The sequence below is a fragment of the Lissotriton vulgaris genome, chromosome 4_1, assembly GCF_964263255.1.
Source record: "Lissotriton vulgaris chromosome 4_1, aLisVul1.2, whole genome shotgun sequence".
Lineage (NCBI taxonomy): Eukaryota > Metazoa > Chordata > Amphibia > Caudata > Salamandridae > Lissotriton > Lissotriton vulgaris.
Window position 1 is genome coordinate 2,088,876,995 of NC_141691.1, and position 13,626 is coordinate 2,088,890,620.

At 42.5% G+C, this 13,626-nt stretch overlaps 1 protein-coding gene across 1 annotated transcript in view; it reads right to left on the reverse strand.

The window, feature by feature from the left end:
- LOC147725095 (uromodulin-like) overlaps positions 1-13,626 on the reverse strand; it is a 215,732-nt gene that overhangs the window by 58,079 nt on the left and 144,027 nt on the right. The window lies entirely within an intron of this gene.

The window sequence follows — 13,626 nt, forward strand, 5'->3', positions numbered from 1 at the left end:
TTTAGCTATTTTTAATTTATACGCTCCCACTATCCAAGATAAATCGTTCTGGCCCCAAATCCTCTCCTCTCTGATGCAATATTCTGATGACTATCTCATTTTGGGGGGTGATTGTAACATGCTTATGGATACCTTTTTAGATAGAAGGTCTAAATCTCGATTCTCACCTTCTCCCATGCACACTCATTTTACTTCCACTATCTCTCAAAGATCTCTTTTAGACTCCTGGAGACTTTGTCACCCTATGTTACAAGAATACACAAACTATTCTCCTGCTCTCTCCTCTCAATCCGGGACAGATTATCGCTTCATTTCCAAAGTCTTAACCCAACACATTACCCACTCTGACACTGGCTCTATTTTAATCTCTAATCATGCCCCAGTTTCCTTAAATTTAGATTTGCTCCCCCCCCATAATGGGTACTAGGAGGTGGAGATGTAATAACTCTCTCCTATTAGATTCCAAATTTACATTGGCCTTCCTTGATTTTGCAAACTTATTTTTAGCAGACAATGGATCTCCTCAGGTATCCCCTCAACTTATCTCGGATACTTTTGAAGCTGCCTCTAGAGACTTCATTATTCCATTCTTTGTGCAAAAAGACGCACAGCCTCTCAATCCATACAATTATTTAATAAACAAATTAAACAATTGGAACATTCTTATTACTTGACTAAGAATCAATCTGACTTGAATAAACGTATTAACGCCAAATTCTCCTTCAATAAACTTTCCACTGAATCTGCAAATGTATGTTTACTTAAATCTAGTGCTAAATATTACAGCGCACAAAATAAGGCGGCAACCTTCTTGCCACTTATCTCAAGGTTAAAAAAGAACGCACTAAAATGTAATCCATTGAAACTTCCTCTAATATTACAATCCATAAAGACGAAGATATTCTAGCAGAAATCACTGACTTTTATCAAAAACTTTATACGCCTGAATCCTCCTTCTATAGACTGACATTACTGATTATTTGTCCTCCATTCCCTCACCCTCCTTTCCAGATGTAGATTTCTCCTCCTTGGAAACTGATGTACAATCTAAAGATATTCTTGAGTCCATTCAGGTACTTAAAAAAGGAAAACCCCTGGGCCGGACTTGCTTTACCATAGAATGCTATTCACACTTTTCCAACCCAAACATTCCAAAACTTCATTAGTTATTTTTATTTTTCATAGCAACCCAGAAATCTGAAGGCTCTTTTCAAGAAGCTTTTATTTGTCTTCTCCCCAAAGAAAATAAGGATCACACTATGGGGTCGATTCCGGATCTGGAAAAAAAAAGTCCGTACGATTTGTATCCGGAGCCCTCTCCGTACGAATCGTATCCGTCCGTCCGCGTCATGTAGTACGATCCGTATTCCGTGAATCCGTCCGAATCGTCACGATCCGTACTTATTGCAAGGCTGAAACCGTGAATCGTACGACTCTTACACATGCCGTATGACTCATACACATCCCGTACGACCCGACGAGTACGATCCGGACCGGGGTATGAGGACGCGATTCATACGGTCCACGTCAGGTAAGGGCGAGTCGTACGGAAAAGCACACAAACACATACACACCGTACGGTCCGTACATCCCATGATCGCAGTGGTACGGACCGTACCCCTGTGATCATGGGGTGGACGCACCGTACCCCATGTACAATGGGTGTATGCACCGTATCCCATGTACGATGGGTGTACGCACCATACCCCATGTAGGATGGGTGTACCCATCGTACATGGGGTATGGTGCGTACACCCATCGTACAAGGGGTACGGTGCGTACACCCATCGTACATGGGGTACAGTGCATACACCTATTGTACATGGTGTACGATGCGTACACCCAGCGTACATGGGGTACGGTGTGTACACCCAGCATACATGAGGTACGGTGCATACACCCAGCGTACATGGAGTACGGTGCATACACCCATCGTACATGGGGTACGGTGCGTACACCCAGGGTACATGGGGTACAGTGCGCACACCCCATGATCGCAGGGGTACGCACCGTACCCCCGCGATCATGGGGGGTATGCACCGTACCCGAGGGGGCTGTTCCGTACCTGTTTCAGAGCGAACTCTGCTTTTACAGCTGTTTTCAGCTCCCGTAGAGAAAGGGTCATACGGTGCGTACCGGACACGTATCGTACTTGCTGGGTCGTAAAAACCAGCCGCGAACCGTACAGATGTCGTGTACAGCGGGTTCCGAGGGAGAATCGTATGGAGATTAGAGTCGTACGGTCTCTGTATGACTCGTACGGAGTACGGCTCCTGGTACGAATCGTACTTCGTCGTACGTACTAGGGGCGTTCACAGGGTACGATTCGTACGGGAAAAACGCTCCGAACGGCTATTCGGAGCAGTTTTTCCCAAATCGGAATCGGCCCCTTTGTGTAAGAATTATGGACCTATCTCTTTAATTAACCTGGATTATAAGATATTTGCGAAAATTCTTGCGCTTCGTTTGGACAACATTTTACCAAAGTTAATTGATAATGAACAATGCAGTTTCATTAAGGGCCGTCACCTTTCTGATAATACCCGTCTCTTTTTTAATGTTGTTGGTAAATCCCATTCCCATAAACAATCATTAGCTGCTGTTGCGCTAGATGCTGAAAAAAGCATTTGAGAGGGTTATTTTGCAATTTAGTTTCTCAACTCTTGTTGGGTTTGGTCTTGGTCCTAAATTTCTTTCTTATATATCATTACTTTATTCCTTTCCTCGATCCTTTATTCTAGCTAATGGCCTTGTTTCTTCTTCGTTTCCTCTCTACAGAGGTGTCCGGCAAGGATGTCCACTTTCTCCACTTTTATTTATTTTAGCATTTCTAGCAAAAAAAAATGTGCATGAATAAAGATATTACTGGTTTTCCGTATGGAGATAAACATCTGAAACTTTCTGCATATGCAGACAACTTTCTTTAATTTATTTCCAACCCTCAAACTTCTATACCGTCCTTTCTATAAGAGGTTTCAGATTTTGCATTCGTATCAGGATGTTATGTTATGTTATGAGTTTGTTGAAGCGCGACAACTGCCCCAGCAACGGGGCGTCCCGGCGCTGAGAAACCATAGCATAACCTACTGAGAGGGGGGGGGAGGCCGAAGGCTTAAGGCAGTGGAAACAGGTGGGTTTTAATTGCCTTGCGGAAGGCAGACAGATTATCAAGGCGACGAATGTTATGGGGAAGGGAGTTCCAGAGTTTTGCTCCCAACACTCTGAAGGAGCGACCCCCGATACGGTAGAATTTCGTACGGGGGACCACTACCAGATGTTGCCCTAGGGAACGCAGATTGCGCTGAGGGGTGTAGGGTAGTAGAAGTGGACGGAGAAGTACAGGGCCCTCTGTTTTAAGGATTTTGAAGGCAGTGATGAGGGCCTTAAATTGGATTCTGGCTTCCACTGGGAGCCAGTTGAGTCTGTGTATGGTGGCTCTAGCAAAGCATCTACTTGGAAGGCCGACTATAGCCCTGGCCGCAGAATTCTGTATTTGTTGAAGCCTTGTTGTCTCTGCTTTATTAGCGCCTAACAGTAGGACACTAGCATAATCCAACCGGGAGAGAATGATAGGTTGGACTATGAGCTGACGTGTTTTGGGATTGAAGAAGCCAAGAATGGGGTTAAGGCTTCTCAGCAGGCCCACACACGTAGCTGCCACTCTTTTGGTGTGGGTTTGGTAGCTCAACGATGAGTCCAGCCAAACTCCCAGATTTTTTACCAAAGTTTTGGGGGGAGGGATGGGGCCCAGCAAGGAAGGCCACCAATGGTCACTCCAACAACTGAGGTTCTTACCAAGGAGCAGCACCTTGGTTTTCCCTGCGTTCAATTGTAAGCAGTTCCCCGTCATCCATTGGGCGACTGCAGCCAGTCCATCCCTGAATCTCGTGGCAGAGGTAGAGGGGGTCTCAGTAAGGGTGATCACCAGCTGTGTGTCGTCGGCGTACGACACCAGCGTGAGGTCCCATTCTCTGGCCACTGCCGCGGGGGCTGCACATACAGGTTAAAAAGGGATGGACTGAGTGCCGAACCCTGCGGGACACCTTGGCCGATTGAGTGAGACCGGGAGGTGAACGGAGGTGCTGAGACACGGAAGGATCTGTCCGTCATGAATGAGCGGAACCATTCGAGGGCCAGGTCACTAATCCCTATATCTTCCAAGCGTTTCAGCAGAGTGTTATGGGAAACCGTGTCAAAGGCTGCGCTGAAATTAAGCAGTATCAGCGCAGCACTTTGACACGCATCTATTATCTTCCGAAGATGTTCGGTGGTGGATAGAAGGGCAGACTCCGTACTGTGCCCTGGCCGGAACCCGTTCTGGGAAGGGTCCAGGATATTGTTTCGGGCCATATGGTCTGATAGAACGGTGTTAGCATGGGCTTCTGCTAGTTTGGACACCCAGGGGAGCAGTGAGATGGGCCTATAGTTCTCCGGCTTTGTGGGGTCCAAGGTCGGCTTTTTGATAATGGGGGTGACCTATGCTTGTTTCCAGCAAGTGGGAACAATTGCTGAGGAAAAGGAGAGGTTGAGAAGTGTGGCCAGGGATGGAAGAAAGAAGTCCAGTGCCTCTAGAAATTGAGCCGGTCTCATGGGATCTGAGGGGGCACCGGACTTAACCTTTCTGCAAAGTTTGACTAGATCCCCATGGGAGATTTCCGGTAGGCAAGAAAGTCTGGTGCCTTTAAAGGGAGAATTGGAGGAACTAGTGAAATCGGAAGGGTTCTGTGAGAAGGTGTTGTAAATTTTCCTTACTTTTTCAATAAAAAAGGTGGCGAGGTCCACACACTGCTGTGTGGAGGAGATACACGAGGCAGGAATGCCACAGTTTTGCAGCTTTTGAACTAGTTTAAAAATGTTTTTTGTGGGGTTGGGGCTGGAATCAATTTCTTTGGCGTAGAAGGATGCGCGGGCCGCGCGTATAGCTTTATGGTATGATTTAAGTTTGGACAGGTAAAAAGCTTTGTCCTTGTCCTTATAATCCTTTCTCCAGTTGCGTTCTGCTACTTTACATTCCTTTCTTAAGAGTTTCAGACTTTCATTGTACCAAGGGTTAGAGGGGGTGCTACATCCTCTAGTCCATTAGGCTGGTATGAGGGTGTCAAGTGTATGTTATATGTCGTATACTTGTAAAGCGCACAGCTGCCCCAGCAAAGGGGCGTCCCGGCGCTGTATACCGCTGGGGAACCCATCCTGGCTTTCCCTGTGAGATGGTGATTCCTGGGCATCTCCAAGGTGAAGACAAGCATCCCCGGCGCTGATGGGGCCGTTAGTAGAGATTAAGCAAGCTATTGCCCAGAGTTGCTGAGTGGGATCCATGGTTGGAGTAGGCACCGAGGCGAGAATTATCGAGTCCGCTTACCATGGCCCAAGACCCTGCCGCGTCGGGAATCGAACCCTGGCCCGGGGCCAACCTCTGCTTCCGGGTCTGCCGCCTCTAACCAGTGAGCCACACCACTCCACAAAGTCCTTTAATGATCCAGTCCTGAAAGGAGGCATAGGACGTATTAATGTCATTAGTGGTTACAAGGTTGAGTTCTCTTAGGATAGTGCAGAGTTCCTTGTTTTGGAGTTTGTGCCAGGGCCGCTTAAGACAGGAGGGAGGCGGATCATTATTGGGCTGGATGTCAGCCGATATCACAAATTTAATGAGGAAGTGGTCGGTCCAACCCATGGGTTTGGGTGGATCGGCTTTGGCCTCCGGGATATTGGTAAAAACGGGGTCAAGAAGATGACCAGCAGAGTGCGTAGTGGAGTGGATAAGAGGGATCAGCTGTAAGGCTGTGAGATCTGCCAGGAGGTTGCTGATGATGGGGTCCGATGTGGAATCAAAGTGGAGATTACGGTTTCCCAGAATAGTAAAGTTGGCGGAGGTCACAACCAGGGCGTGGGCTGCCTCTAGGAGTTCCTCCATGAATTTGGAAGTGGGCCCTGGTGGTCGGTAGATGAAAAGGCCAGAAAGGGAGAAGTGAGGGCTAGTGGTGATTTTGAAGCGGGCGCACTCACATCCTGTGATGTCTTTCATAAAAGAGCATGAGTATAGCGTTCTGTAAATAACAGCTATGCCACATCCCCTAGAGTCTCTATTGATGGATATCATAGAGAATCCATCCGGCAGCGTGAGATTAGGGATGCTGGTAAGCTCATCCTTCAGCCAGGTTTCGCACAGAAATAGTATGTCTGGGTTCTCATCGGTCAATAAAGTGTTGACCTCAGGATGGTGCTTTACCAGAGATCTGACACTAAGCTAAAGAATCGTGAGCGAGGTGTGTTTTAATGAACTGGCTTTGTGTCCGGGTAGGCACGGTCAAGGTGTGACAAATGTACAGGACTTACAATGTAGGTCGGTCTGTCCAATGCAGCCCAATAGCTTATCGCAGCTTTGGCCCGGGTTTAGTGCAAGGAGGCAGTTTTTATCATAGTGGTATGCTGTTCATGTGATTTGAGCAGGGGGACCGGCGAGAGGCGATGTCTTGGCGATGACAGGCGAAGACGGGCTTGCCTTAGGCGCGCCCGCTGCGCCCGTCCGCTGCGCGTCCAGTGAATACACATGATTATCAGGATACAAACTAAGGGCTCCATTACGATGTCAGGCGGATCGCCACCGCCATAGTGGCGGTGGCGAACCGCCCGACAGAAATGCCCGCCCGCCACCCTTTTCCCCCCGCCACATTACAATGGCGGGGGGGACCGCAATGGAGGGAAACACTGCCCGCCACTTTTACGCCCCGGTCGCCTTGCAGCCGGGGCGGAAAGGGAATAATATGGTGGCGTGTCTAATAGACACCGCCAGACATATTATGATGTGTGGTGTGCAGTGCCTTTCTGCGGCGGCGATGCCGCCACAGAAAGGCATGCGGTCTTCACTCTGGGGGCCCCCTGCGGGCCTCCAGAGTGAAGTACAGGTGGGGGGTGCACATGGGGGTACCTGTGGTACCCCCCTTCATTGTCATTTGCAAAGTGGCAGGCATCGCGCGGTGCCTGCCGCTTTGCAAATGACAATGTTAAAGTGCATTTTCAGCATTGTGGCGGGCGGTGCAGAGAGCACCGCCCGCCACAATGCTGAAAATACAGGATGTGCCCCCCACTGTGGCGGGCACATCCTAATGGCATCCCCGGGACCCCCGCCCTTATGGCGGGCGGTCCCGATTTACGATGGGATGACGGGCGGGCAAAGTCCGCCCGTCATCCTAATGGACCCCTTAATGTTGATAAATGTGAAATCCTCCCTTTAATGCTGACTTCTTGACTTCCTCTTTTCATTGGAGTCCGACTAAGATCAAATAGTTAGGCCTATGGTTCACACCTTCCATTAAAGATACTGTAACACTAATTTACAAAAACTCTAATTTTAACTAATTCTACAACTCGTTGGCATCCCTTGTTCTTATCTTGGTGGGGTAGATTGGACTCTATTAAAATTATGTTAGTCCCAATAATTTTATTTTTCTTATCTAATCTTCCAGTCAGTATCCCTAAATCCTGTTACAAGAATATCTACTCTATGTTATCAAAATTTTTATGGCAAAAAAAAAAGATAGGATGTCCTTTTCCAAACTTAAATACCCTGAACATTTGGGTGGAGTCAATTTTGCGGATTTCTCCTCATACCACACTCTGGGGCATATTATCAAGCAGGGTGTTAAAATTATCACCATTTTAGCGGCAGAAAACTGCTGCTAAAACGGTGATAATGGGCTTGATAATATGCCCTGGAGAATTCCAAAAGAAAACCATGTTCATACTAGAACATGGGTTTCCATTGGAATTCTTAAGGGCATATTATCAAGCCAATTATCGCCGCTTTAGCGGCAGTTTTCTGCCGCTAAAACGGCGATAATTTTTAACGCCTTGCTTGATAATATGCCCCTTCATTTTTTCTTACTCATTATGCTTCTCTGTTATCTGAGCGAATGCCTGATTCCACCTCTAAGCCCTTGTGGGTAGAGATTGTATCCTCCTTCTTTAATCCTTTCACTTTTGAAGGATTTGTATAGTTAACCCATGCCCCAAAGAAATGTTCTTTCCTCAGCCTTAAAATTACTCGCAAAGTCTTTCTTCCTCCTATCCTGGATGATCACACACAATTTTTACAATCCCCTATTTGGCATAATCATCACATTAAATTTAGAAATAAGCCTCTTTTTTTAAAAGATTGGTTGGATCTCAGTCTTAAATGGACTCACCAACTTTTTCAAGATGAGTCCTGTATTACCTTCTCTGTACCCCTGTCCTTTCACCACAAATATATGTTATTGAGTACAGCTACTCAAAATTCTTATGATGCCCTAACACCCTCCTTCACACATACCAAGTCCTCTACTATCACACTCCCATTTTTACACTCTTCATCTTCTGCTTCCCAAATTTATAAAAAAATGACGTGATACCATTAACACTCGTGATAAATCTAAAGTAGAATGTGATTGGAAATCGGACTTAGATGAATATTTTTCTATTTTAATTTGGACCAAAATTTGGACCAAAATAAGGAAGTCTCTAGAGCAGCGAATACGACTCAAACGTTATTCTTTATATAGAATAGACTTTGGATCACGCCAGCCAAATTACATAAAATTGACTCTCTATCCCCTCTACCTGCTGGTCTTGCTCGGCCGCAATTGCAGATCTTAAACATATGCTATTTACTTGTCCAACTATTCATGATTTTTGGGTCAGAGTGTGGCAACAAATTAATAGCATTTTCTCTTCACATTTTCCCTTTTCTCTTTCCCATATTTTTCTAGGCAGCATTTTTAGAGATATGGTCCTCCTCCACTATTAATGCATCCATTATTGATTTACTCATAGCTGTAGCATTCCAACAAATCACTAGGTCATTGAAAAATGCCTCAAATGTTTCTTTCAAAGCCTGGTGGTAGGGAGTTTGTTATAACTAAAGATTAGACAGGGTTTATGTTCATCCAATTACCCTTGCTATTAAACGAGATTTAATATGGTTACCCATTACTAATTTCCTGAACACATCTGCTCAATCCTTAGCTTTACATACTCCTTGCAATGAAGAAGTATCCAAACCTCCTTAAAGTTAAAAGTGATTGGTATATACTGTGTTTTATATCTTGGTTATTTCAAAAGTTTCTATTAGAGGGATTAATATGTGCCAACTGTTACATTTTGTATACAAAGATCTGTTATACAATTTGATATATTCTTCTTCCTCCCCTCCTACCCCTCCCCCTTTTCTGTTTCTTTCTCCTATATGACATTTTTGCATTATGTTAAATATATATATTGTATTCTATTGCTATTCTGTTTTACTTTGATATTCAATAAATTATCTTTTAAACTTAAAAAAAAAATAGTGTTCCTACTCCAGAGAGTGCAAAAGTAGGGAAAATGTTGGATAGAGTAGAGGAATAATTTGGTACACCCAGTCCTACAATTTAATTAAAATGTATTAAAAAAATAATTAATTATTTAAATTTAATTTACCTCCCACTATTTTCCACTATAAATGTCACCTCCAATAGTTTAAAATATTATTAAATTAACATAATTAAATAACATTTAATTAATTAGCTAATCACAATTAACAAAAAAATAAAAACAATGATATTTAAATTAATGAACACAATTAACAGTAGAAAATAACTTTGATTAAATATTATATAAATATTAATACCAATTTATTTTCAATTAATTTAATACACACCATACTCCCCTAAAAACACACTCCTAAAAAATAAACATAATTAACATATTAATACATTAATTAATAATAATTAAAATGTAATTAATTACTAATACACATTTACACAATTTACATATTTTTCAATTAATTAAAAACGTGTATGAATAACTTTTTACATATTTAATAATAAATTAATTAACTTAATTACCAATAATACTTGTTCACCATAACATTATTAATTAATAAATTATTATTTTTGGTAATTTAAATTCCCCTATAAACCCACAGCCCGCTACAAAACTGATATAGGCAAAAAATAATTACCAATATTGATTATTAACCATAACATTATTAATTAATAAAAAATGTTTGTTTTTATTTCAATTAAATTACTTCCCACCCTATTCCCCTATAAACCCACAACCCACTACGGAACTAATAAACGCAAATCTTAATTACCAATATTAATTATTAAACAATTAATTATTAATTAATGCATTTTTTTTATTTAAATGAAATTACTTGCCACACTATTCCCCTATAAACCCACATCCCGCTATGGAACTAATATATGCAAAAATAATTAACATAAAATTCATTATCTTAAAAAAATTGGAATATACATTAAAAAAACTATTATATACTTTTAACACATGTACTAACATATAATACAATTTTTAAAGAAATCGATATAATGACATTCTATATAAAGACATTCTATAGAATGACTTTTGATATTACTTACCTATATGTCGATATTATGTCCAACTATATTATGTCTATTCTATATTCTGTCCTCTCGATATTTTTTATTCTATATTTTGGGTGTTCACCTTCTCCTGCATCACACCCAAGCTCATCATCAGATGCACCCCCTCTCTGAACATCTTCAGGAAGACTGTCAAGACCTGGCTCTTCGACTGAAGAGAGCTGCTTACACCCCCTCCCCACAGCGCCTTGAGACCATAATGGGTGAGTAGCGCACTTACAATTCCCCTGATTGATTGATTGATTGATTTGTTTAAATCTGTTCTGTGGTTTATGAATTATAGGTAATTTTTACAAAGTTGCCAGGTGGGCTTTAAAGAGTTAAGACGTTTTCATATTTGATCGGTGGGAATACAAAATCTTAAAAATTAAAGAATCCTTCTGGACAAAAGATTTTTGTCGATTTGCAAAAACTGTGACCCCAATGACATGATTTAGTGTGGCAAAAGAAACTTTTTTCTTGCGGTGGCTATTCCAGTATGTAGCATGATCTTCAAACCCCCATCCTCAAAGCTCCCTCATTTCAAGAAAGAATTACGATTCTAAGACAAGTGCAGAGGTCCAGGGCCAAGACTGAATGCCAGATCCAAGAAAAGAGTTTTGGTAACAAGGCTTGCTTCCTACCTGGGTGCCACAAACTCTGGGGAGCTTCACTAAAACACAGATCACTGTGTCCAATTTGCTTTTAGGTAATTACGCAAAATTGCGCATAATTATGTGAAATTCATATCGCCCTCTAGCTCTACCGTTGAGCACGAAATACATTCTTGCGTCAATTTTCACTTCCAGCGTGAGCTTTGGGCACACAAATCTTTAAAAAAAATAAGCAGTTGCTTTCCTGTTGTTCCCATTGGTTTGCGGTGAATTTTTCTTGCAAAGGATGTGTTTGTGGTAAATGTTTATCACAAAAGAAGTGCAATTACTCACAGTCGTGTAATGGCATATTTGGGGGAATTTTGGATGACACAAAATTCTGAAAAGGATGCAAATGACACTGGCGGAATTTACATGTCACACAGGCCTCCCAGGGAGTAATCAGGGTTGTTTGATCAGAGCCGCCATCTCCCAACAGGTATGGGAGTTAGCAATGCTTGGCCCGTATTCACAGGGCGTGGGCAAGAAGCTTGCCTTGGAGTCGCAGTTTCACAAAAGTAGGCAAGAAATTAACAACAAGCATTAAAAATGCAATAGGTCTTGCAATTTTTTTCAGTTAGAGCAATTGGCATTGTAAATGTCTTTTACCCATGTTTTAACAGGAACATTTTGAGAAACTGGGTGGATACTTGGAGGTATATTTGCCAGAGAAAATTACAAGATACTTCCTTAGAAATTAAAGTAAGAAAAAAAGCTTTGGTACAACCATCACAATGATGTGTTCTGAACTCTGCTTTAAATACGAACTCCGGCACAATCAATGCACTGAAATATACAGTGTCTCATCCTGATAAAAATACTAATTGTTTATTATTAGTTAATAAAAACTATAACTGGTTACATAAGAAGACTAACCTAAACAGAGTCAAGCTAGAAATAATTCCTGTGACTTGAAAGAGCACTGCTGCTGGGGTAGTAAAATATAGACATTATCAGCGTTCAATAGGCAGCTCATGGCTTCGGATCCTCCCTGGTTAAAAATGTTTTTTTTAATGCACATACTGCACACAGCAAGCAAGCAAGAGCTGCAGCTAGTCCTGCCTTTTCTCTAGTGCGTTTCTGGAGCTTTGAAGGCGAGTAACAATGTATTTTAAAACAAAATACCTTCCCAAGAAACGGTTTTGCTCCTGTGTTCCCTAAAATGTCGTTAAAACGCTGCTAAGAGTGGACGAGAATTAACGGCCAGAGCTGCAGCCATAGACACTGTGGAACCAGATTCGAGTCTCGGCGTCATCTCGACATCCTGTGATTCTAAGCAAATCAACAAATCTTACCCTACAAACCAAAATGAACGTGTCCCTGAGTAATGAAAATAGTGCTCATGAAGAGCGCACCAATACGTTAGGTGCGATTTGGCGCTATATAAAATTGTAAAAAAACAATTATATAGGCCACTGCAAAGCTGAGTTAGGTATGTAAACATGTACTAGCACCACCATGTGGTCAAAGTTAGCAAAAACATACTACTTACTTTCTGAAGAACTTAAAGTGTTTGTGCATGTCGATTTTATTTATTCAAACCTAACATTACAAAATGGACTTTAAGGAGTCGAACTATTATTAAAAAAAACTACATGGGCATGTAACTGTGTCATAGTCAATATAAGGAAAACACACTATTCCCACACGCAGTACTTGTTTACCTAGAAAGTGTTCTGTTGTAATTGAATCTAGGCCCCTAGTGTAATTTTCCCGATTCATGCCCTTATATAGGTATACTTTATCATCTCCTTATATAGGAATAGAAATCACTACCCTATTTGGTCTAAACCAGGGGTCTCCAACCTTTTGTGTAGTGAGAGCTACTTTTGGTCAGTGAAAATCATTGTGAGCTACTAAATCCCAAGCAACTCGCGCATTTTTCCGAGCGACCTCCCCCGCCCAGTTTAATTGACATTAAGCCTATTTCTTCGAAGCCCATGGGCCCCATACTGTGGTTTCCACACAATAACACTGAAATAAACTACTTTTTCCCTTTTTTACATGTGCACTGCCTTCTGCAGCATAGTGAGACAAAAAGCTAAAGCACAAGCCACAACAGTGACACAACAAAAGCACAAGCCGTGCAAGCGGAGGCCGATGTTTGTCGGAATGGGACAGAAAAGAGGCTCTGGCACCAAATTAAAAGCAGCCCCATAAGCCGGGTCTGGTGGCTTACTGCACTGAAGCAGCCACTGCAGGGGCCAGTGCTTGACCTCATGGTGGCAGGTTTCAATCCCAGCAGGTCCACTCATCCTTTCATCCAGTTGAGGTCGATATAATGAATAGCCTTGAGTTGGGTAACAATAAACATCTGTTATTCAGCCCCAGGACACCTTCGGGTAATCGTGCGCTTTGCAACTAGACCTGTTATGTTATTAAATATAGGGCAGGCAAATCAAATAGCTAAAAAAAGTGGGCCATGTTGTAGATCGGTGTTTTTCAAGGTATGGAAGACTACTTGGCTATTTGTGCTTGCAGCAGGCAATGTTTGGTACTATCAGAAAAAATTACAATACAAAACAGCCCACCAGCCAATAAAATCGGCACACAAATAGCCAAAAACCCACAGA